The sequence below is a fragment of the Pogona vitticeps genome, chromosome 4 (genome assembly GCF_051106095.1).
Source record: "Pogona vitticeps strain Pit_001003342236 chromosome 4, PviZW2.1, whole genome shotgun sequence".
Classification (NCBI taxonomy): domain Eukaryota; kingdom Metazoa; phylum Chordata; class Lepidosauria; order Squamata; family Agamidae; genus Pogona; species Pogona vitticeps.
The window spans coordinates 89,498,008-89,521,258 of record NC_135786.1 but is presented as its reverse complement, the minus strand read 5'-3'; positions in this window follow the sequence as shown (position 1 = coordinate 89,521,258).

The following is a 23,251-nucleotide window of genomic DNA, read 5'->3' as shown; positions in this document are numbered from 1 at the left end:
ATGATGTTAAGGAGTTGAGGTGGACATCCAGTCTTGGGAAGTATTTTAAAAAGGCCATCCCTGCTAACCAAATCAAAGGCTTTTGTGAGATTTGTGAAGGCCACAAAGAGTGGATGTCGTTGTTCCCTGCATTTCTCCTGCAACTGTCTGAGGGAGAATACCACGTCAGTGGTGGATCTATTAGCTTGAAATCCATACTGGAACATAGAGCTTATAAAAATGGCTGCTGTGTTGCCACTAAAACATGGCAGTGTGGGGGTGATCTTGATGGCAACAGCAGAAGCTTAGGAAGACATAAAACCAATTATGGGATGCTTGTTTCTTACATATTACTCATTCTGGATATATCTGAGCATTTTCTATTACCCGAGTTTGATGATCAAGCATATAGGATATGTCCTGAATTTCTTTCTGTTACACAACATTGAAATAGTTTCAAATATCATTGGCATATACAGACTTCCTTCCACCTTATCACTTGCCATGAAAAATAGTGCTCAAAATGTTCGCAATTGGCCTACATCTCTGGACTATAAGTGGATATGTCTAGGAGTACTATGATTCCAACTGTGGTAATGCCCACAACATAGTAATTGCAGTCACACGAGAATTGGCATCCTGCTCTTTACAAGACTGAGGGAGAGATAGCTGGCTTCATTTCCCATCTTGCAGTCAGAAATCCTCAAGTTGTCCTGTAGATCCTATACAGTTCAGAGTCTAGAAAAGTTACTTTTTTGCACTGCCACCCCGAGATTCCACCAGAAAAAAATGCACCTCTGTTGGCTGAGGGATTCTCAGAGTTGTGGGAAAGGGGAAATAAGATTGTCAAGCTTCAATGCAACTGCTTTACCAGTTCCACTCATTCTCGTAGGCAGCATGCAGGATAGTTTTACACAAGACCTGCATTGGATGCCTTTATAAAAGGAAGCACAGTCTGGGATTTCAGAATTTTGAAAAGACGATGGTGGCTTGACTGACTCACTCCCTCTGCCATTAGTAGCAAGTGTAGGAAATGTAGCAGTAGAGTAATGCTTGGTTTAATATGTTGGGTGGGAAATACTATGAAACGTCCCACTTCTAGATTTTGCGAATTAGTATTTCTGAATCACACTCTCAGCCCTTGAAATGGGATGGAAGTAGGGGTGTAAAGAATACTTGGTGAAGTCTTCATTTCTATTGATCTAGACTGCTTGGATGAGGAATCACAATAAGGTGTTTTCAGACTCAATGAGACAAGAAACACTATTTTTTAGTAGAATTTGTGCAAACGGTTTCTGTACAAAACTAGTATCTTTTCCCTCTGAGAAGCACACATAGAGCAAGCCCAGAGAGAATGGGTGATTGTTCAGAAAGGTGAAAATACTTCCCCTCGCCATGTTTCTAATCCTTTAAAATCCACGCAACAAAGCAGCAGCCTTGATAATTTCGTTCAGTTTGTGGTTTGGTGTTAAAATCATCATTGTTTGCGCTCTGTTGTTCAACTTGTGAAAAAGGATATTGCTCTCTTGTTGAGAGCTCTCCTCAACCTCCATTGGGACGGGGAGAATAATTTTTGCAGCTCCCCATCCTCACATGCAAAGATGAGACAAGCAAGGATTTATATCCCAAGATGGGAGCTGTCAAGACAAACCCTACATGCTGCGGCAGTACTGCTGGTGGATAACTCATCCTCAAGCCCTGTGGAATCCACATTCTTCTATCGTCGCTCTCCTCTCTGATGGAGTGATAAATTCCAACATTCTCTCAATTTATGGAGCCCTGTTTAGAGCTGTGCAAATTACCCAGCGAACCGTCCACTAATAGAGTGTAGTACTGAAGCATACTTCTCAGGATGCAGGACGTCTGCATCTGTTGAGGGTGGGTTAGCAAGCTAATTAGGTAGAAATATTCCCTAGTGTAACAATTCGAGAGCAATTTAAAGTTTAGGGAGAATGGTGTGTGCCTATTCACATGCACGGCGACAAAAAAATGAATATGTGCAGTACACAGTTTGGAGCCTAATAAGTCCGACTCCCAATGAATTGGTTTTTGACAGTTATGAATGGTGGCCCAGCTGCATTAAAGCAATGAGGGAACTAACAGCAGGGCTGAAACTGAGTTAGAATAAATCAGCAACGAAACACATAACTGCATTGTAACAGTAGGCTCGGACCCATTGAATCACAGCAATGTGATCCCTAATGGCCCAGAGGCCCCGAATCTTGGGTATTTTAGAAACACTGGGGAAAGAATAGCGTATGCATAGGGGTTTACCTATATGAAGAGAGAGATAGAAAGAGAAATAGAAAGAAAAAGATACAGCATTGCTGTTGACAGCTGTCAGAAACAACAGGGGTTCTTTCCTTGTGGTTTCCTTCTTTCCTTCTTGATTGTACCCCAGAATATTGTGTGTATGTGTGTATATATATTGTATAATGCTGCCTGCCCCAATGCTTCAGTGACCATAAAAGCCAGGGAGGAGTCAGTACATAGGCAGAGTTGTTTGCCCAATCTGTTTAAAATATATTCATAAACGTACAACAGCCCCAGGAAGGCAATTTGGAAGCAGTGCAGCTATCGAAAGCAGAGGGAACATTAGAATAATTGCCTGATGAGCTTAAAAAAATAAAATGGGCACATAGTCATACCAGCATCTATGTGGGAATCATGTACTGGAACACAGCAAGATCCTCTGCCGGCTTGAGCCTATGAGCAGCAGGGCTTAATATGCACAATAAGTTCTCTCATAAGTGTAGAGTTCTAGAGGTGAATAGTTTTACAGTTGAGGTGGAAGCTACCTAGAGCAACTGCCTTGCTACAGCTTAGACCAGTGGTTCCCACCCTTGAGTCTCCAGATGTTCTTGGACTAAAACTCCCAGAAGCCTTCACCATTAGCTGTGCTGACCAGGAGTTCTGGGAGATGAAGTCCAGAAATATCTGGGGACCTGAGGTTGGGAACCACTAACATTGGTGGTTCCTCTCACTCAGTATTGGCTACACCAGTTCTCCCCAAACTTGCACTCTGAAGGATAACAATGTCATCCCTGATATAAACTGATAATGTCTAACTTGGGGCAATTAGCCTCCAAAAGTTATACCATTTTGCATATCTATACAAGATGATTTTGACCAAGAAAGAGCAGCTACTCTTCAGGACATCAGGTATTGAACTGGGGTCCTTTTCTAATGCAAAATCCCTGAGATGCTGCCTCTCCTTAGACTTCAGAGATAAGGACAGCAAATTTGGTCACATTTGAGCAGACACATGCCTGAGGAATATGTCCCATGTAGCTCCTAGAAAATGAAAACAGCTGCCAGTATAGAATTGATATAGAAGAAAACAAGATCTGGAAAATTTGTGCCAGCAAATTCCAGATGTTCCTGTAAATGAGAGGAGTCCACAGAGAATGTTGGGGGAAGGAGCAGGCTGAAGGGAGTAGGCTAAATGCTTAGAATGATGCTGGTAGATTTAAGCTTTTTTTGTGAAGGAGGGGGAAGCGACTCAGGTTTGCTCTGGGACCCATTAATCATCTCAGGACTTGTGGGTTTGGGAATTACTGCAGCTGTATTTGGAAAGGATTCTATGTTCAGGGCGATGCCCATCATATTCTGCTACTTACCTATGACTTAACAAGACTCTTTGTACACATCAAGTTTCACAGATGTTTCTATCCAACATACACTGATGCTGAGCCTCAAAAGGTTTTTTACTGTATGTTTCTAGTCTAAGACTCATGGGTGAGTGTGAACATCTGTTTACAAAGCATTTTAAGTTTGACTCATCTTGTTGTGAGCCAAGCTTCATGGTGAAGTGGTTGATGGCTATGCCTTATTAAATTTACTGAAGGCCTGGAAGAAGGAAAAAGATGCAAGGGTCTTATAGCAGTTTACAAGAGAAGAAACTGAAAACTTTTAAAAATTGTGAACAGTATATTGTATATCAAATGGTACATTTCTCTGCAGAACAACAAATCATAAGGGTCATCAATTGTCATAATGGCTGTATATAAAAACCACCAATGACATTCTGTCAATTACCTTGGAATATATAGTGTCAATTTATTACCAAAAAGACAATAATCTCAGAACTAGGCAGGCCCTGCTGGAAAGAGCATTTTATACGTAGGGGGACGCAACAAAAAGGGTCCTGTTTTTGCCACTCTCTTTTCTAGAGAAGGTATTCAGAGGAAGGCCTCCATTTTTGATCTTGGAGTATAACAGAATCATCATCATCATCTGAGAACTGCAAAGCTGGAAGGGATCATCAAGTCCAGACCCTGTCAAGAAAGCAAGTATGGAATTGAGCTCCCAACCTAGCCAGCAATTCAAGATAAGAGAAGTGTTCTAGCACGTATTCAGGTCCCAGGCCATGTGAAACTTCCCCAGGGAAACTAACATTTCAGTTACATGCAACATTCACCAGTTGGTGATGAAAATGTTATCATATAGCCAAGCCTGATCAGAAATCAGACAAAACAATTCTCTTCATCACATAGAAGAACTGTGTGCATATCTGGTTTTCCCAAGTGATTGTGTGTGCTTGATTATGATAAGTTATGCTACTTGTTCAGTGACTATTTGATTCTGTATTCACTCCGGGGCTCACATTGTATTATCATCATCTTTGGAGTCAGTCTACAGATATCTGTCTTAGGCTGCAGTTCTACCTACCAAAACATCTAGTTGTGACTTAGCCCTTTTCTACTCAGTGGTGTTTACTTCTAAGTAGAAGTACATTGATTGCCAAGGTCCCTTCTTAACTCTCCCTAGTTGTATGAATTTAAATGTTGTAAGCTGAAAGTAAGTAGGCAGGAATCCAGAGCTATTCACAAATAATCTCTCAAAATTTTCTGCTCTGTTTTGGGGAGTTGGTGGGTACAGTAGCTGAGAAGAGAGATAATTTCACTCCATTTCCCCAGGGGAATAAGAAATTCTTCAACAATATCCTGAAAATAGGCCCATTATTACTACATGCCTCTTTTTTTCCTGAAGTGTATGTTTTTACCCTTCTCTGCTATTGCAGTCTGCTAACTGTGCAAAGCAAACTGGCCGCCATTTTGAATCATATACAATGTTCTGAAACTAGCTCCATTTTGTGCTGTGGCATTTTGTGTTTGTGAAATAAGCAGCTTTGGAGAAAATCTGTGAAATTTGGATGTGTGTGCGAGAGAGTCAAACCCTTCCAGTTTGTCCACAAGCCACTCTGGAGTGGGTGTATGTTTATGTGTGTAGGCTCAGTGTCTCTTGCAGGAATGAATGGTATATGCCAAAAATATATGATAAAGTGTAATCCAAGTGAAGACAGGAGGGCCTGGCGTGCTCTGGTCCATGGGGTCGGACACAAAGAGTCGGACACGACGAAATGACTAAACAACAAAAATCCAGAAGATTCTGGAGAGTAGCCTTTTTGGGGGCATATGTGGCAATTTGGGATATATGTGTCTTAGAATGTTGTCTCAGCTCTACACGAAACCCTGTTATCATTTTCCCAACATACATATATGTTGAAGATGTCTTGTTCCTTATATAGAACAGTGCTTTAAGTAAAAATGGGAGCTTTTTTTTATCTTGGGCAAATAATGGTAATTTCTGTTTCTGAGAAGAAAGAGTAAGGAGGTTGTGTTAAAGAACAGATTACAGTAGTATAATATTATGATGATAGCGATTGTACAGATGGGTAGGTAAGCTGCTATGTTAGGGAATGTTAAGAGAAACTTTAACAACCCAAGTATTCGATTAAGTTTAAATCCACAGCACATTTGAATTGATGCCTTAAGTAGATCTTGTGAATGCAGCAATTATGTTCTTTTCGTAAAGTAAATTAATACAGATTTAGGCATGCTTTTTATATATAGGACTTTTAATAAAGGAAATCCAGTCAACTGAGACGTTTCTTTCAAAGAATATTTTGCTTTTTATATGAACTAGTTACATCATTAAATAATAATAATCAGAAAAGCACCAGCCTAAGCTTGTGGGAGGGAGAGGGAGAGAATGAAATAGAGTGAGTCAATCTAAGGGCAAGTGAAGAACAGTGAATATCCAGCAACAGCAGCAAAACAGTTTCAATTTTCTGGATTATTAATTCAAATTCACATGCACATGCCAGTTAAAATTAAAGGCCTTTTTTTTACGGCTCTAGTTTAAATTAAAGATTATATTCTGCTCCACAAGTCTGAATTAAATAGCTTATTTTGCACACCAAGCTCTCATTTTAAAGCTAATAAAGAAAAAACATAGCATGTACGTGCAAGCGCGAGACAGGAAGGCTCTAAATTACTACACCTGTTTCACTTGGGAGCTACTTTATTAGTGTTACAAAACTTGGCTTTCGGTTTGGCATTCTGCAATGCATTTAGAACAAGCCTTTCTTTGTTTTGACAGAATGACTGCGGTAAATGAATGACGTTTTAAGCTAGGTGTGAAATGTGAAGGTACAAAATTAACTGGTAAGATAATTACTGTTCTAATTCTGCATAAACAAGCATTTTGAAAATCATTAATAGTTCAGGGAAATAATGTTAGTGATTAAATAAGGCGGTTTGCATCGCTGAGCACAACTAAGCTCCTTTAATTACATTTGAAAGCAAGGGAAAGCAGCTAATTAAAATTAGCACAGGGTTCCTGAATGACCAGCACTGTATTGTTGCCCTAACCTGTTTAATTCTGTTTATTAATATGTCTTCATTTTCTCCTTTCCTATGCATTTCTTTTTTAAAAAGGAAGAAATGTAAACCTTTACGAATGAACGCGAATTGTGTGTTGTTATTAAACTGGGGCATTGCCGCTGTAACAGATAAGTTTCCTGTGCAGCAAGTTATCACTACTTTGAAGTTCTAACTTTGCAGAGAGGGGAAGGATGTATTCAAAATGTTTTCTGGCTGCACCACTGAAATTTGTCAGTCATACCTATAGATCAGTGGCTTCCAGCCTTGGGTCCCTTCATGTTCTTGGACTGCAACTCCCAGAAATCCTTGCCAGCACAGCTAGTGGTAAAGGCTTCTGGGAATTTTAGTCCAAAAATAACGGGACCAAGGTTGGGAATGATTGCTGTAGATCACTGGTTCTTAACCTTTGTTACTCAGATGTTTTTGGACTGCAACTCCCAGAAGCCTTCACGATCAGCTCTGCTGGCTGGGGTTTCTGGGAGTTGCAGTTCAAAAACACCTGAGTAACAAAGGTTAAGAACCACTGCTGTAGATGAACACAAATGGCAGCTGTTGGGATACAAAGACCTGCTGTGGGTGCACCCCAAAACTTGGCTGAACATAGAACTGATCCACACCTCATGCAAAACTGTAGCATAGCATTCTGAGGATATACCAGCACCACAATGACCCACAGGCTTCCCCCCCCCCCGCTCCTTTCATGCAACAGTAAGAAAGAGATCCGTTTCATTCCATATTAAGTGCAGTTCATCAATTAAATTGTTGATAGTCATAAGTATTGGTAGTAAAATCTGCCAGCTTCTATAATCTGGCTACTTTTCACTTACCATAGTTAGGGTTGACTATAGGCTAAGATTTAGGGTGACACATTTAGCCAGCTCTATGTCTTCCAGATGTTTGGATTCAAGCGCCATAGTGCATTTTACATATGATGCAATGATAACTTTTTTTAAAAATTGTAATTTCTTGGGAAAAATGTACACTCCAGTCCTTGGCTCATTTGCTTAGCGGTGAAATCCCACAGAATTCAGCGGGGCTTGCTCCCATGTAACCATGCAGCCTTAGGATACACTCTATCAGTGATAACACTCTATTTAAAGCCATATGGAATGGATACATATTTATTACTATAAACTGTATTAACTGATCTCATGTAGCGCTTGGTATATAAAAAAAGTTTGTGTGTACAAAACTAAACGTGTTTTCATCCAAACTCCCAGAGCCAGAAAACATAAGTTGGATTTTTTTAATTCTAACATTTAAAAAAATAAGAAAAACTTGACTGAATCGAACTAAACTAAACCAAACTAAACTAAAATGAAATGAAATTTCCCACATTCTGAAGTATTTCCTGGTGCCAGTGAATTCTAATGGCCCTTTCTCTGCTCCCAAAAAAGTTTTATAGAGCATGTTGCTTTAGCATTATCACATCATGGTTTGTTGAAAAGTTTGCTTAAAATGTATTCCATTCCAGTATATTACATCACCTGTGACAAAGAGCAAAACAAAGCAAAGACATGGGAGGAGGGAATCAGCAGATTTACAATAGGACCCCCATATCCACTGGGGATTGGTTCCAATGCCCCTGCAGATACTGAAAATTGTGGATAATAGCAAACATTATCTATATAAAATGGTAAAAGAACAAATCGATCGACCGACCGACCGACCGACCGACCAACCGACCTATCTATCTATCTATCTATCTATCTATCTATCTATCTATCTATCTATCTATCTATCTATCTATCTATCTATCTATCTATCTATCTATCTATCTATCTATCTATCTATCTATCTATCTATCTATCTATCTATCTATCTATCTATCATCTATCTATCTATCTATCTATCTATTGTCTGGACCCTGCAATTAAAGGCACAACTAGGGGTAATTTGGAGCAATGCAGGTCACATTTAAAAGGCTCTTATCTTCAGTGCAACCTATTTCATCTGTTTTATCTCACACTTATCCCTTCAATCACATGGGAGATGTTTCTTCTCCCATTAAAAAGATTCGGATAGCACTTCAGATGGTTCCAATTTCTTCCCCTTTTGATTCTTGATGCCTGTCTCCTGCCCCTCCCCCCACCTTTTGTCACAGCTCTCTTTCAGAGGGCCATGAAAACTTCCCTTTTTTGTTGTTTAATTTAGGAAGTGGCATAGTGCTACAATGATGCATCAACCAAGTATGACTACTTCCTTATATCTGAAATAACAGTGCATCTTGTAGGAGAATTATTAATCGAGCCCATAATTATTTTAATTTTAAAAGATTAGAAGAGGAAAAGGGTTTTTTACTATCCTTTCTACTGTTACAAACCACAGATTTGTCTCCAAAGAGAATACTATTTGGGACCGAATTAAGCAGCCACACATTCTGGAGAATGGGATAATCAGGAGTTCTCCCAATCACACCAAATAAACTTCAATTCTAGCACTGTGCAAGAAAGGAGAACAACTTGAAAAAAGAGTGGGAAAGGATTGCTTTAACTCAAAATATGTGTCCATGTCGTAATTTGATTCCAACCAAACTGGGCCAAAAGCAAACAAAATAACAAGTTATATGCCTGTCTGATTGCCCCCTAGAGAATTAAATGTGTCATCCTAGGGCATGCGGGATAAAACAGACTGTCTGAAATGAATGGGACATAAAGTAGTCATGACTTAATAGGTCTGCTCCAAACATCATTGTGTCTGCCTGTAAACTAGTGTTATTAGCAGCCTAATTCCATGTTGGAGATAGCGTAAGGATCAGCTATAGATAAAATGCTTATAATAAAACAGGCAGCCAGTAATTGTATACATGAAAAATGTTATTTACAAGTAAAGTGAATTGTTTTGTTTAAATAACATAAATCAGGATGTTTTCTGCAAAAATAAAAATAAGAACCAAAGTGACTGCAATATAATTTTTATTATCTTTTTAATTTCCATTTCTACCATTCAGTTTTCTTGTAGTTCTAATCCTTGGGATGGGTCACATAAGATAAGTAAAGGAAAATCATTTTAAATAATATACAAGGTACAACACAATGAATAGGACAAAAATAGATTAAATGCTAATTTGTATTTTATATTTAGGTATAATCAACTCACGTTAAAGCAGACGCAACAATTTATACAGTACTTATACTGTGTCTCTGATGTGAAACTTGGTCGAATAATAATTTACATACATATACATGTTAAACAGTAAAAACTGGTGAAAAACCACAAAGTTCTATATGGAAAGGTAGCGGGTCTTATGAACGCTAGTTAAATCATGGAAATTATGCTTATGAAACTGATAAGCAATTATCGTAAGAAGTTAATTTTAACTTCATGAATAGTGCAGAATATTCAACAGACATTACATACATTAATTTATAGGTGCGCACTTTTATCAACATATAGAAGCAAAAAATTCTTCATAGTAGCTGGAGAAAGTCTCCATCAATTACTCTGAAATGCTGTTTCTCAAATTAATGCCAATATATTGCTTTAGCAACAAATACTTTTAGAAAACAGATTGGATTTTGAAAAATAATAAACTCAAATAATATAGAATTATATATGCAAATTATAATCTCACAGACTCTGACTGGGCCTGGAGATGGGGATATTCTTATTTCTACACAAATATGAATATCCTCACGCAACTGGACCGAATAAGAGTCCGGCCTGTAGGCCTGGACCATCCACTCAAACATCCTGTCACAGCGTCAGTGCCGCTCCTCCTGCCAATGGTGCCCAGAGCTCCACTCTCTTCTTGCTTGGCTGGCCACTCAGCAGCCATGCGAGGAGAATTGTTGTCCTGCCCCCTGCCTGGAGTGGCCAACTGAGCAAGTAGATAGCAGAGTATATTCGCAAAGGCTTTCACGGCTGTCCTCTGAAGATGCCGGCCACAGAGACTGCCGAAACGTTAGGAAGAACAACCTTCAGAACCCAGCCAAAGAGCCCGAAAAACCCACAACAACCAAGATAGCAGAGCTTCAGGCACCATTGGGAGGATGAGTGGGACCAGCACTGTGGCAGGACGTGTGAATGGGTGGTCTGGTCCCAGGGACCAGACTCTCATCAGGTTCAGCTGCAAGGCGATATTCATATATGAATAGGCCCAGCTCTACTCAGATACGAAAAAACTTAGTCCTACCCTGCTGGTACTCTTTCTTTTCCCCTCTGCTCATCTTTCTCCTTCCCTTTTTCTTTCAAGCTGATCTTCCCCTCCCTTCATCCCTGTACCTGGTCAACCATTCCCTCTGCTCACTGTTACCCTCTTACCAGAACCCTCCTTCTCTCCTCTTGAGGTTTCCCAAAACAACAACTCCCTGTGAAAATGTGCATTGATTTGCTATGGCAGGGGGAAGGGGATTTCACTGACATTTTCAGGGGATGGGATGTTACTTGGAAGTTGGTGGAGGATTTCACTTTATTCCCCACCACACTTTTAAATAAATGTATTCATTTTCTTATTTATTTAAAATATTTTACCCTGCCTTTCTCCTTAAAAAGGACTCAAGGTGTCTTACTACATTGAAAGACAACAATGGCATGTGTCCAAATACAAAAGGATCAGGCAAATACCATGCTGAAGGTTCTGTCTGGCTTTTGTCTCACAGCACCCCTTGGAGTACCTTGGGACAGGTGTTACATTGCTCCACACACACACACCCCAAATATGCTTCAAATTAGGGTTGTAGACAAAACATTGTGCCACTTCCTTCCAGCTGCACTTCCTGTAATGCTACGGGACTGCTCTAGTGTCACATTGCTCCCAAGAAATATAATGGAAAAAGGAAACACCCTTTGTTATTTCTTAAACTTAAACAAATTAAGCGACACAATTTCTGACATGTCCATGGTCATGACAGCTGTGACATTCTGGGAAATGCAGTTCAAAACATAAATGTTCCCCCCCACCCAAAAGATTTTAACGGGCTTTTGTTTCAATGGCCTTCACAGACATTGGAAGTAGGATTCTTCTATATTCACATACATCATCAACACCTGGTTCTTTTGCATTATAGATTTTCCTTCCTTCCTTCCTTCCTTCCTTCCTTCCTTCCTTCCTTCCTTCCTTCCTTCCTTCCTTCCTTCCTTCCTTCCTTCCTTCCTTCCTTCCTTCCTTCCTTCCTTCCTTCCTTCCTTCCTTCCTTCCTTCCTTCCTTCCTTCCTTCCTTCCTGTTTAGCAATATGGCTCTCTATGGTAAGGGTAAAATTAATAGATTTTGCACCATATGCAGTAAGTAGCAGTACTACTTGTACATTATTACTGTTTAGCCACTATGCAGCTTTATAAAAAACATGGCAATTGATAGATAATTTATTTTCCTCTTTCTTCTCTATCCGTTCCTTAAAAGGGAAGGGGGGTATATGCTGCAGCAACTGGAGCATGGTAGCCATGGACTAGGGTACTTGCACAATCTTGGGAGATTTTGAAAGTAAATAAGCTCCAAATATGACGATCTGGTTCAGGATGAGAAGGTTGACCTGTCTTTCACAACAAAGATTTGTCTCAGTATAGGAGGGGAGTAAGGACACCCACGTGTGTGCTTATACAGTATTCTTAGAAATATACCTGAACAAAGGTCTGTCAAACTCAGCTTCTTTTGGGAAACAGGAGGCAGGTTCAGATATCAAGCGCTCTGCCTGAGGTAGGCAAGGATGTTGGCAAGTCTTTGGGTCTGAGACCCAAGTCCGAGTCTTTGGTACCAAGGCCCAAGTCCAAGTCCTCATTAAAAACAAGCTTTCCCCCACACACAGAAAAAAGGGAGGGGTGGGTGGGTTTCAAGTTGCAAGAAAAGTGAGTCATTGGCTTAAAAAAACTGAGTCAAGTCCTAGTTACATTACCGCTGCAACCTAAAACCAACTTGCCAGTGAGTCCCATGACTTGAGTCCCTATCCCTGGAGGTAGGCAAGGAAGAAGGGTCGCTCCATTTTCCATCTCCTTTCCAGATAACCTACTAAATAGTTGGCTGGCTTACAGAGGCAGGATTAGGATCCTGTTGGTGTACCAGCCATCCCAGTGCCACCAAACGTACCCTCTTTAACTGATGGAAGTGGTCATGGAGAGGATGACTCTTAAGAGAGTCTAAGATCCAAAATGATGCTGCCTTGTCTGGAGTTGTTCGAAATTTCATGACCACCATGACAACCAGGGATGTGCCTTGAATTATATCCTGCACAACACCCTGCAGTGAATCCAGCAGACAAGTTGCAGTCTGGTTATTGAAAGCTACCCCTAAGATCTACAGGAATCTACAGGAACCAATTTGATTAAGGATGGTCCAAAGGTCTATGATGTTGGAGGGTCTCCTAGTGTCTCCTGGTAAGCTTTCAGCATATTTGGCCAATCGTCTGCCAATTGGGACATCCTGCCACTGAAAATGAAGACTTCCACTTGGCTATCATGGACAATAGCCACGGATACCACCCTATCTTCCACTACATCAGTGGACATCACCACCACACCTTATGGCACCATCTTATAAATGGATTGTGCAGGATTGCATCTGAAGGGCTGTATTTTTCCCTAGAAGCCTGTCTGGATTTTGAGACCCTTGAGGAAAGGCTGATTTCTCTGAGACGCATTGGTGCTGAACCAAGGTATGCCTTTTTGGTACCTGCTCCCAGATTGAGGATCTTTCCAAGGGAGGCAAGACGAGCTGCCTCCTTGTTGTCCTTCTGATTTCAGGAAATATCTTGTCATTCAGACAGTTTTTTGGGTGATTGACTGGCTGCTGAAAAAGGAACTTTTAATGGGTGTGTGCTGCACTTTTAAAATTGACTGTGCTTTTAATTGTCTTTAACACAACTGTGTTTTCATATGCTAATTTATTTGATTCAGCTGTGATTTAATATTATGGTATATGCATGTTTGTTTGTGCCCTTTTCAGTATATTTTACTCCGAGCTGCCTTGGGTCCCCATCTTGGGTGAAAAGGATGATATCGATTAATCAGTCTGTCAATGAATCAATTAATCGAATAAACAAAGTGTGATGACTGGTTTTCCTGTCTTGACCTGAATCTCCTGCTAATCTTTCCTCAATTTTCAGGCCTGCCAGTTCTGCAACCAGAGCCTGAGAAGCTGTAGTTGTCCCTTGAAGAGGAAATGGTCTCGGTAATGCATTATATTATACACACCAATTTAGTCTAGTCCTTAAGCACCTAAATGAGGAAGGAAGGAATGGTCAGAATGGAATAAAATCACACACAGAAGTGTTCATTTCAGAAGGGCAACTATCTGTCCAAAAGACCACAATTCTTTAAAAAAAAAACACATACTCTGATCTAACTTTGAAGAAAAGAACTCATATATTAAACAAATGACCTAATTAAGTCTTACAGAGAATTTTAGTAGCACTTCATTGCCATAACTACCAACTTACATCATCAAAGAGATACATGACAAGTAATCAGAGAGATAATTAATGGTGGCATTTCTTTGTTTCTAAGCAATAGGAATAAATAAAAGTTTGATTTTTTTAATTGCCTTTAGCCCACCATTAGGTCATGGCCATAGAAAGTGTGACTGAAACCTTTAATTAACCTTTCTAATTCAGTGTTTCAAATTTAGCATCATTAAAAGTATAAGAGCTGGCAAAACATATTCTATATTGAATTGGAGAAGTACTCTAGTTATGTAGGGATTAATGTTTGAGTAAATGATGCTGTTACCACATTATATTACAGCCTGTCTTGCTTGATTATATATACCACTGTGTTTTTTTTGTAAAATTTAGAAAAAAGTACATTTCCCAAGCATTGGCTAAAACAGTGCTTATGCCTTGACCACAATGTTCCCAGGATACAGTGGAAAAATTGTGGTGTTGTTCTACATAAGGGGTGAACAGCTGCTCTTCGCTCTACCTTATAGTGACTCCAGAATCACAGAAATACCTTGATTTGGTCTGTTTTTGCATATTCCACAAGAGACAGTGCATATACTTTCCTATTATAAATCTATATATTCTCACACCTAAATGTAGAACGTCAACATGAAAAATGTGTCAGACTCCCATGCTGCCCATAAATCCCATCGATGTGTGTTGAATCCAGATAATAAGTATAGCAGTATCTTCACATGGTGCTAATTCACATGAAATGAATTGCCAGTTTGATGGGGAGTATTTGACCAGTGCCTGATTAGCAATCAAAGAAAATAAGAAAATGGTAAAAACCAAAACCTCACATAATGGGAGGAAGATGCTACAAAAAGACAACTCCAAAAGAGATGGGGTTGCTACCCATAACTAACCACTTGGCAATGGGTCAAGCAGTACTTTAGAGCCATAAAGAAATCAACATCTGTGCCTTATGGAGGCAAGAAAACATGATGGATTCAAAGGTCACATGGGATATATTTTTGTCACGCAATGTGGTGAAATTGAGGTACATTGGACATAACCCATAATTGCCATCGAGTCACATTTTCTCCATGTCATTTGTCACATTGTGACAGTAAAAGAGAAACTGGTAGGGAAGGAGTTATTTTTAATGCATGTCTCATTACCAAGTTTAGAAAAGCCTCCTTGAGATTCTGAGAAAGGATAGAAATATTTCCCAATGAAAAGAAAAGAAGCAAATTTGAAATTTACTTAATTTCCTTTCTCCTTCCCCAAATACTGTGCTTTCTGATCACCGTCATCATCATCATCATCATTTTAAAAAAAAAATAAGGTTATACCAAAATGCATCCCAAGAGGGAAATGTGAGAAGTTGTGAGTGATATGATTAACTGTGGCACTTCACTGCGTTATGGCACTAGGAAGGAACAGGAAGGTGTCGAGGAGTTTAATTGTTAAAGCTGCCATCTCTCTTGCCCCTTTGCTCCACCGTGGCTCTTGTAATCATGCCGGAAAACTTCCATTAACCTCCCTCTGTTTGAGTCAGTCTTTTTGAGTTAATACCGTCAAAACAAAATCCGTCGGCTGCTTGAAGTAGTGCTGCGTCTAATTTTTGAGGGGGTTGATTTCCAGTGAAAAAGCTGCTGTTTAAAAAGGGGTAAAGTTCCTGCCAAAAGGCACGCCGCCTCTTGTGAAAAATTGGGTTTTGTGGCAATCAAGGCATAAGCTGAGCGCACTGTTTTACAGTGCAACAAGCCAGATAAGTTCTTTCTTTAAAATGGAAGTCGCAAATCTTGGGATGTTCCGATGCACTTCTCTACAAATGGGTACTTTGAAAGAAAACTGCATCCATAAATATGTATTTTCAGTAAAAATGTAAGAATGGTGCATTTTTTAAAAAATGACAAATCGCTAGTGTCAACTAGAGTAGACTTGTTAAAGTAATGGAACATAATAGTTTTCAATTAATAACTTACACATTAATTAAAAAGGAGGTGGAAAGGATCAAATCTTGTGCAAGTATTGTTTCTGGACTACAGCCACCTGTATCTCCAGAATTCCTGAGAAAAACATTTAGAATTCTGGATGTCGAGGTACAAAAGCAACTTTTCCAAAGTGATGATGAAAGTGTCATGCAGAAATGACATGAAAAGACTGGTTTGTGCATCTCTCGGAAGAAGGCGTCCTTTAAACTGGTGCTTCTCAGGGTTGGGTCCCCCGATGTTCTTGGACTGAGATTCTCAGAAGCCTTCATCAATAGTTGTGCTGGTCAGGATTTCTGGGAACTGTAATCCAAGAACATTTGGGGGCCGAAGGTTGGGAACCATTGTTTTAGACCCTTACAAGATTACTGATGCTTCTCGCCAGAAAGGTTGTGTTCAGTCTTGCTGCTGTACTACAACAGCAAACTGAGCCAGATGTTGTACAATGTGCAGCAGATCACAGATGCAGATGCATCTAGCAGGTTGGGTCATGGACAACCTCATTTGATAATGGCAGTCATACTTCTTTGCATGTATTTTGAAAGGTGGAGGGGGGTCCTTTTGTGGAGGGCTGTTTTTTTTTTAATGAAATGGAGCTCCCTGTTTTTGCTCAGCTGAAGTTCAAAGTAGGCAGATGCTTTTCCTCTCTGCCCTAATTTTCTTTTTTAAAAGGCCAGTGATTGTGAGCAAGGTATGATCCTTTCCTGTGTTTCGGTTGTGTAGATTATTACTTACATTGTGAGTTCTACCCATGAGGCCCCTGCTCCATCTCTGGTTTGATGTGCAAATGGTACGCCTTGTCACTTAACAGGGCTTTTCTCAGAACCATCAAGAGCAACATTGCACTACAGCAAGCAATTAATGCCTCTCATTCTGCTATACACACAAAGCATAATTGTAACCTAAAGATAACCTCTTTTTCTATTTTCTCTCTTGCCATTTCAGCTTGAATCTAATTGCAATGAAAGCCCCTGCCCCACAGCTGTGCTTCCTGCTGCCATCCCCAGCTCTAGTGACAGTCCATGGAAAAGAGAACAGGTGATGTTCCCTTGGAAAGGGACATTTAAGACACAAGTATACCAAAAACCCTAGATCACCTCTAGGAGTAATATGCAACCCTGACAGCTGTTAGCTGGACAACAACAATGGATCTATGGCAATTTAGTTACGGAGGCAGAAAAACTGTGCTAGAGGTAAGGAATACAGAATGAATGAGGAATGTGGATCTAATTAGTATTTATCTGAATGAACCGCATGAAGTACAGGCTTCAGCCACTCCTATTACGCGGAATTCGCAGCAGCTCAGTAAGTAGCAGGAAAACAAATGTGAGCACAGTGCACACAAAAATTGTCGCTTTGTGATTGGGCAAACATGCATGTAGCCCACTTCTGATTTGCAAAAGAAAGGAGCAAGAGAAGTGACCCCAAATTGTGTTATAAATATTATGTATTATTTCTTATATGTCAATGAAACAAATGTTCTGGGTTAGGCAATGCTTTATTGGGTCAGTGAACAATTACGAATAAGGTGAACTTTCAAGGACCAGGCAGTCTGATTGCATGAGCCACAGGCGTCACATTTGGCCCAGTTTCAGGACTTCCTTCTTGGACCCACGTTTTATAGCATCATTGCCTGATGAACAGTTCTTCAGAATTTGAGTGTTCACCTTTTTAATGGTCCCCCGCCCTTTTTGGCAGGGACGTGGTGGTGCTGTGGGCTAAACCGCAGAAGCCTGTGCTGCAGGGTCAGAAGACCAAGCAGTCGTAAGATCGAATCCACGTGACGGAGCGAGCGCCCGTCGCTTGTCCCAGCTCCCACCAACCTAGCGGTTCAAAAGCATGCAAATGCGAGTAGATTAATAGGGACCACCTCAGTGTTAAGGTAACAGCATTCCGTGTCTAAGTGGCCATGTGACCACGGAAGATAGTCTTCGGACAAAAATGCTGGCTCTATGGCTTGGAAACGGGGATAAGCACCGCCCCCTAGAGTCAAACACGACTGGACATAATTGTCAAGGGGAACCTTTACCTTTACCCCCTTTTTAATGGGTGATCCAGTAAAGATGCTGCCAAACCCAGGCATTTGTTTCTGTGATTTGATCCTAAGGTGATTGATTGATTGATTGATTGATTGATTGATTGATTGATTGATTGATTGACTGACTGACTGACTGACTGACTGACTGACTGACTGACTGACTGACTGGTTGATTGATTGAGTTTGTGTACCACCTCATAGTTTTTAATATGTTTACAACATATTAAAAATACATATAAATACAACAAATACCCAACAATAAATATGTAAAATAGAAAAAGACCTGCCTCTAAACTCTAACTTTCAATAGAGTTATGTTAAAAGAAATTTGATCATCTCAGGCAGTTAATAAAAGGCTACTCTGAATAATACAGTTTTAAGTACAGTAGTTTCTTTAAAAGGGAGGGGGAAGGTACACGATAAGCTTCTGTTGGAAGTTGTCCACAGCAGATAAATCACAATTCTTGTGTTAACTCTTTTGGTCACCATTTTCAACATCATGAACAGAAAGGAGCAGGTGGGATGGGTAGCTGTTTTGTGGGAGAGATTTTTTTTTTTGATCTGATATTTCTGTCGTTTTTCCAGGTCAAAAGCCTTAAAGTGATCATAATGAAAATACAGTATAAATAATTTGTAATAAATTCATTCATTCAATCATTAGAATAGCAACAATTCTGATTCTGACTTATGGCAATCCTGCCCAGAGTTTTCTAGATATAGAGTATTCTGAGGTGGTTTACCGTTTCCTTCTTCTGAGGGCTCCCTGAGATTGCGCAACTTGCTGGAGGCTGCATAGGCTGGCATTTCTCTCAGGAGGTTTAGTGGGTACTCATACTCTAGACCCAGGTCATTGAGATAGACATCCAGCTATAAATATCACACAAAAACAGATAAATGCAACTAAAAAGCAAGCAAATTAAATAACTTAAAGATATTAATTAAAATTCAAGAGAGAACTGAATACACCAAGTCAAAAGGCAAAAGTGTTTTGACTATTTATTTATTTATTTATTTATTTATTTATTTAAATTATATGCCACCCACACTACCCAAAGGTCTCTGGGCAGCTTACAACAATTAAAATACAGACTTTTTAAAAAAAAACTTGCTGGTGTAACAGCATCAGTAAGGGAGCTAAAACAAGTTCCCATTGCAGACACTGAGAAGGCTTTTTGTGGAGTTCCCACTGAATGTACTTTAGGTACTGCTGAGATAGGAACAGAAAGGAGGGCTTCCATGGAAGACAACATATCACAGATTGGTATGGGAGAAGGTAGCATTAAACAGACAATCCCATCCCTGCATGGATGCAGGGTATTCAGGGCTCAGGGTGCCAGCTGAAGTCTCAGGAAGTTGCTGTGTCTCTCTCTTGGTGTTCAGGTAGGAAGAAACATCTCACACGGAGCTTCACTGGAAGAGGAGAATGATTAATTTTTATGTGCGCAATGACTTCCATCCCCACTCATTCCCAGCTCAACAGCTCAATGTGACAGAGTTGTTGTGTGTTATTTCTTGTCCTTGCTAGAATCAGAGCTACAAAGAGGCAGAGGTTAGGGAAAGGGACCAGGAAGAAAGATGCATGCCCTTGGGCCCATTGGGCCATTTAGAATCAGGCAAAAAGTAGAATGCCACTGTTGCAACTTCTGAGCCTTCTTGTTGCACCAGCTCTGACAGAGGTGGTAGGCCCTGGAAAAAAAGAAGGCCCCATGATAGCCTTCTACAAGCTCCAGCAGCAGGATAAAACATGGAAAAATCCAAGCGGGACTGCAAGAAGAAAACATCTGCTTCCTACAACTAGGTAATACTGTTAATTGGCTTCCATTGGCTTCGCCCAATAGGTCAACTATATTTTATTGAAGGGGCTTTGCCACATTTCTGTGTAACTTCTCTTCCCAGCCAAATTGGAACCTTGAGTTTAAAAAAGGAGAAGAAGTAGATGTAGAAGTAGAAGTAGAAGTAGAAGGAGGAGGAGGGGGGGGGAATGTATGGAACACTTGGCAGCCCTTCATTTGATGATTTGGGGGAAAGAACCCAATCAATGACCACCGGGGTTGAATCCAAAACCTAGAGTCCTGACTTATGTTTGCAGTCTGCATTTTGAAACTACCTGGCTTGGACACCTGCTGTGAATTTTTGGGACATTCATATGTTATTTCTGTACTATCCACAATATATTGGTGCACAGCCTGAGGAAGGCAGGTATAGATCAAAAACCAGCACTGTATTATTTTATTTTTAGAGGTCTAATAATCTCTCTCTCTCTCTCTCTCTCTCTCTCTCTCTCTCTCTCTCTCTCTCACACACACACACACACACACACACACACACACACACATGAGGACGAATAAAGAATGAATTGCGATATTCATCAGAAATCTCTGATTCATCAAATATTCATTCCTTCATATTCGGCAATTCCAGAGACCCTGACGAATATGAAGGGATGAATATTTACCCATTTTTATTCATCCCAATAGGGGAGAGAGAGGGGGACGACTAAGCTGCTGGGCAGCCTAACCTTTTCTCTTTGTCTATGGCCTTCCCTCTCTGCCTAGGGACCCACTAGTCAGGTGTTTGGCAGGCCCATAGGCAGAGAGGGCAGGCTCTGCTGCCCTAAGAGAAGCTTTTCAGAAATGGGAGTGCTGGCTTCCCGTAGGGCAGCAGAACCAGCCCTAAGAGAAGCCACAGCCACCATATTTGCAAAGGTGGTGGCAGTAGCAGAGGCCTCAGCGGCGCAGGCAGCAGCAGAGGCTGGCAAAGTAAGGAGGTGACAGGGCAGTGGGAAGGGGGATGCAGACTGTGAAAGCAGGGGCTGAGCTTTTTTTAAAAAAGACAGCCATGGGCTGTCTTATATAAAAAAAGAACCAACAAACTGATTAGTGGTTTACGGGTCAGCCATAGCAATATTCGTGTTTCATGGTTTGTCAACCTTTATGAACCACAAACCAAGACAAACCACCTTTTTGTGGTTTGTTCCCATCTTTACTCACAAGTGTTTTTTGAGGGGGGCCAAAAAAGCTCTAGGAATCCATGGGGGGTGCTCTGCAAAACAAGATTGATGGAAATTTCCTCAACATTCAGTTGAATCACTGCTTTATCAGGGACCTACAGTGTGATCATATGGGGCACCTTGTACTTTTGACTGCTTGTGGGATAGTTAGCCATAGGCTATTTCCCAGTGATCACATGATGTATAGACAAGAGCACTCCAGCCCAACCCTGATCCATGCTGAGCTGGACCTTTTCGGTCCAACGGCAGGGCTATTCTTTTTGGGGTCAGGATGGAGTGGTTTCCAGACAGATGGAAGTATTTAACGGTGAATTTAATGGGATACAAATATTCCATATAAAAGAGCCTCTCCAGAATTTATGTAAAAGTAGAGAGCAATATGGGGGAGATAACAGAAAATCTGGCAGATGCAGTTCTCTACTGACATTGAAGCTCTGATATCTGAAAATCCAGGGTGGTTCGCAGGTTTCTACACTGACTGAGGAGGGGCATCCAAAGACAGATAATCCCTCAGAGACTTGACTCCAGGTAAATAAAATGAGTAGATAAAATACAGAAGCTGGCCCATCCTACAGCTTATCTGTCCTAGGATGTTCTCCCAGAAACCTCTGGATTGCAGCCAATAAAAAGAGAAAGAGAGAAAGAGAAAGAGAGGCCTTCAAGGTAAATCCAGCTTATTGAATCAAGTTAGTAAGCTGATTTCTACTTCTGTTGTCACCTAGGTGTCCTCACCTTGTGGCAAAGATGAATGTCAGCGATCAAGCAAGATGGCGTAATGTTTACAAATACCTGGCACAACTTTATGTTCCTCTCTGTTGAATAAATATTGCAGAGTCTATGCGTGTTTTCTCAAGTCTAAATGAAGCTGCATCATAGGGAGCCTTCCCTTTGAAGTTTCTGGCTCTGGGCAATTAAAAAGACCCCTTAACATTTCTGTTTGCATTTTCATATGGTGTCACAATGACCTTACCATCAACTATAGATTTGATTTCTTGAAAAGTAGGCTGAAAGCTGAAGAAATGTTGTTGTGCCAGAAGCAGATTCTCAAGAGAGGACCTTCAGAAAACTGGAGTCAAGGACAGCTTGTGGAAAAGAAAACACCAAGAGGATAACACAAATAAAACGATGACATAGAAGAATTGGTGGTTCACCTATAATTACCGTATTTTTCCATGTATAAAATGGCACTTTCCCCTAAAATAATTAGAGAAAAAAAAATGAGGGTCATTTTATATAGGGAAAGTGGCAGCAGGAGGCGGAGACTGAGGCAAAGAAGCAGCCGCAGCCGGCTGCCTCTTGCAGCTTCCCATTGACTGCTGCCACCACTGCTTGATTGCCTCCTCCAGGGATCATCTCCTTGCAGTCAGGCGGCGGCGGCAGTCAACAGGCAGCTGCGAGAGGTGGCTGAGCCCAGCTGCTTCTTTGCCTCAGTCTCTGCCTCCTGCTGCCTCTGCTGCTGATTGCAGGCTCAGTGGTCGCGCAGCCCTTTGATACCTGCTTTTCCCTTTTGCTAAGCTCCGGGTTTAGGAAGTGGTGGGGAAAGCAGCAATCAAATTTTCACATTTGTGGTTAGAAAATGGGGGGTCGTCTTATACATTGGGTCATCTTATAAACAGAAAAATATGGTATTTATTATTATTATTATTATTATTATTATTATTATTATTATTATTATTATTATTATTATTATTATTATTATTATTATTATTATTATTATTATTATTTGCTTGGCCATATGTATTCACACATATGGGTTCTGCATAGTTCAGAACATTCCAGATCTAGTTGAGTGCTGGTATATTCACAACAGTCTACTTCATCCCCTCATGTCAGCTGTCTACATTTTGATTCTGCATTTTTCTTCTTTCCTTCTAAGGTAGCAGAAAATACAACTTCTTTCTGATCCAATTTGTGAGATCACTCAAGCTGAGATAATGTATCTGGCCAGTGAATATCAGTGAATAGACTTTGTCTAGGGGGCGGGGTAAAAATCTAATAAGGTAAAGTAAAGTAAGTAAAGTTAATCCGAGGTCTCTGGAGTTATGGCTCAACATCCCAATCATGATACCCCATTGGCTTTGTGTGCCTGGAACTGGATGGGCCAGTGGAAGGCATCTGCTTGGATTACTACAGTGTGTCGCACCCTGGGAGTTGTGACCCCCAAAGTGGGTCACAAAGTGTTTTCTGGGGGCATCACAGAACACCTTATATGTGTTGTACCCCATATTAAATAATTTCTTCCTTG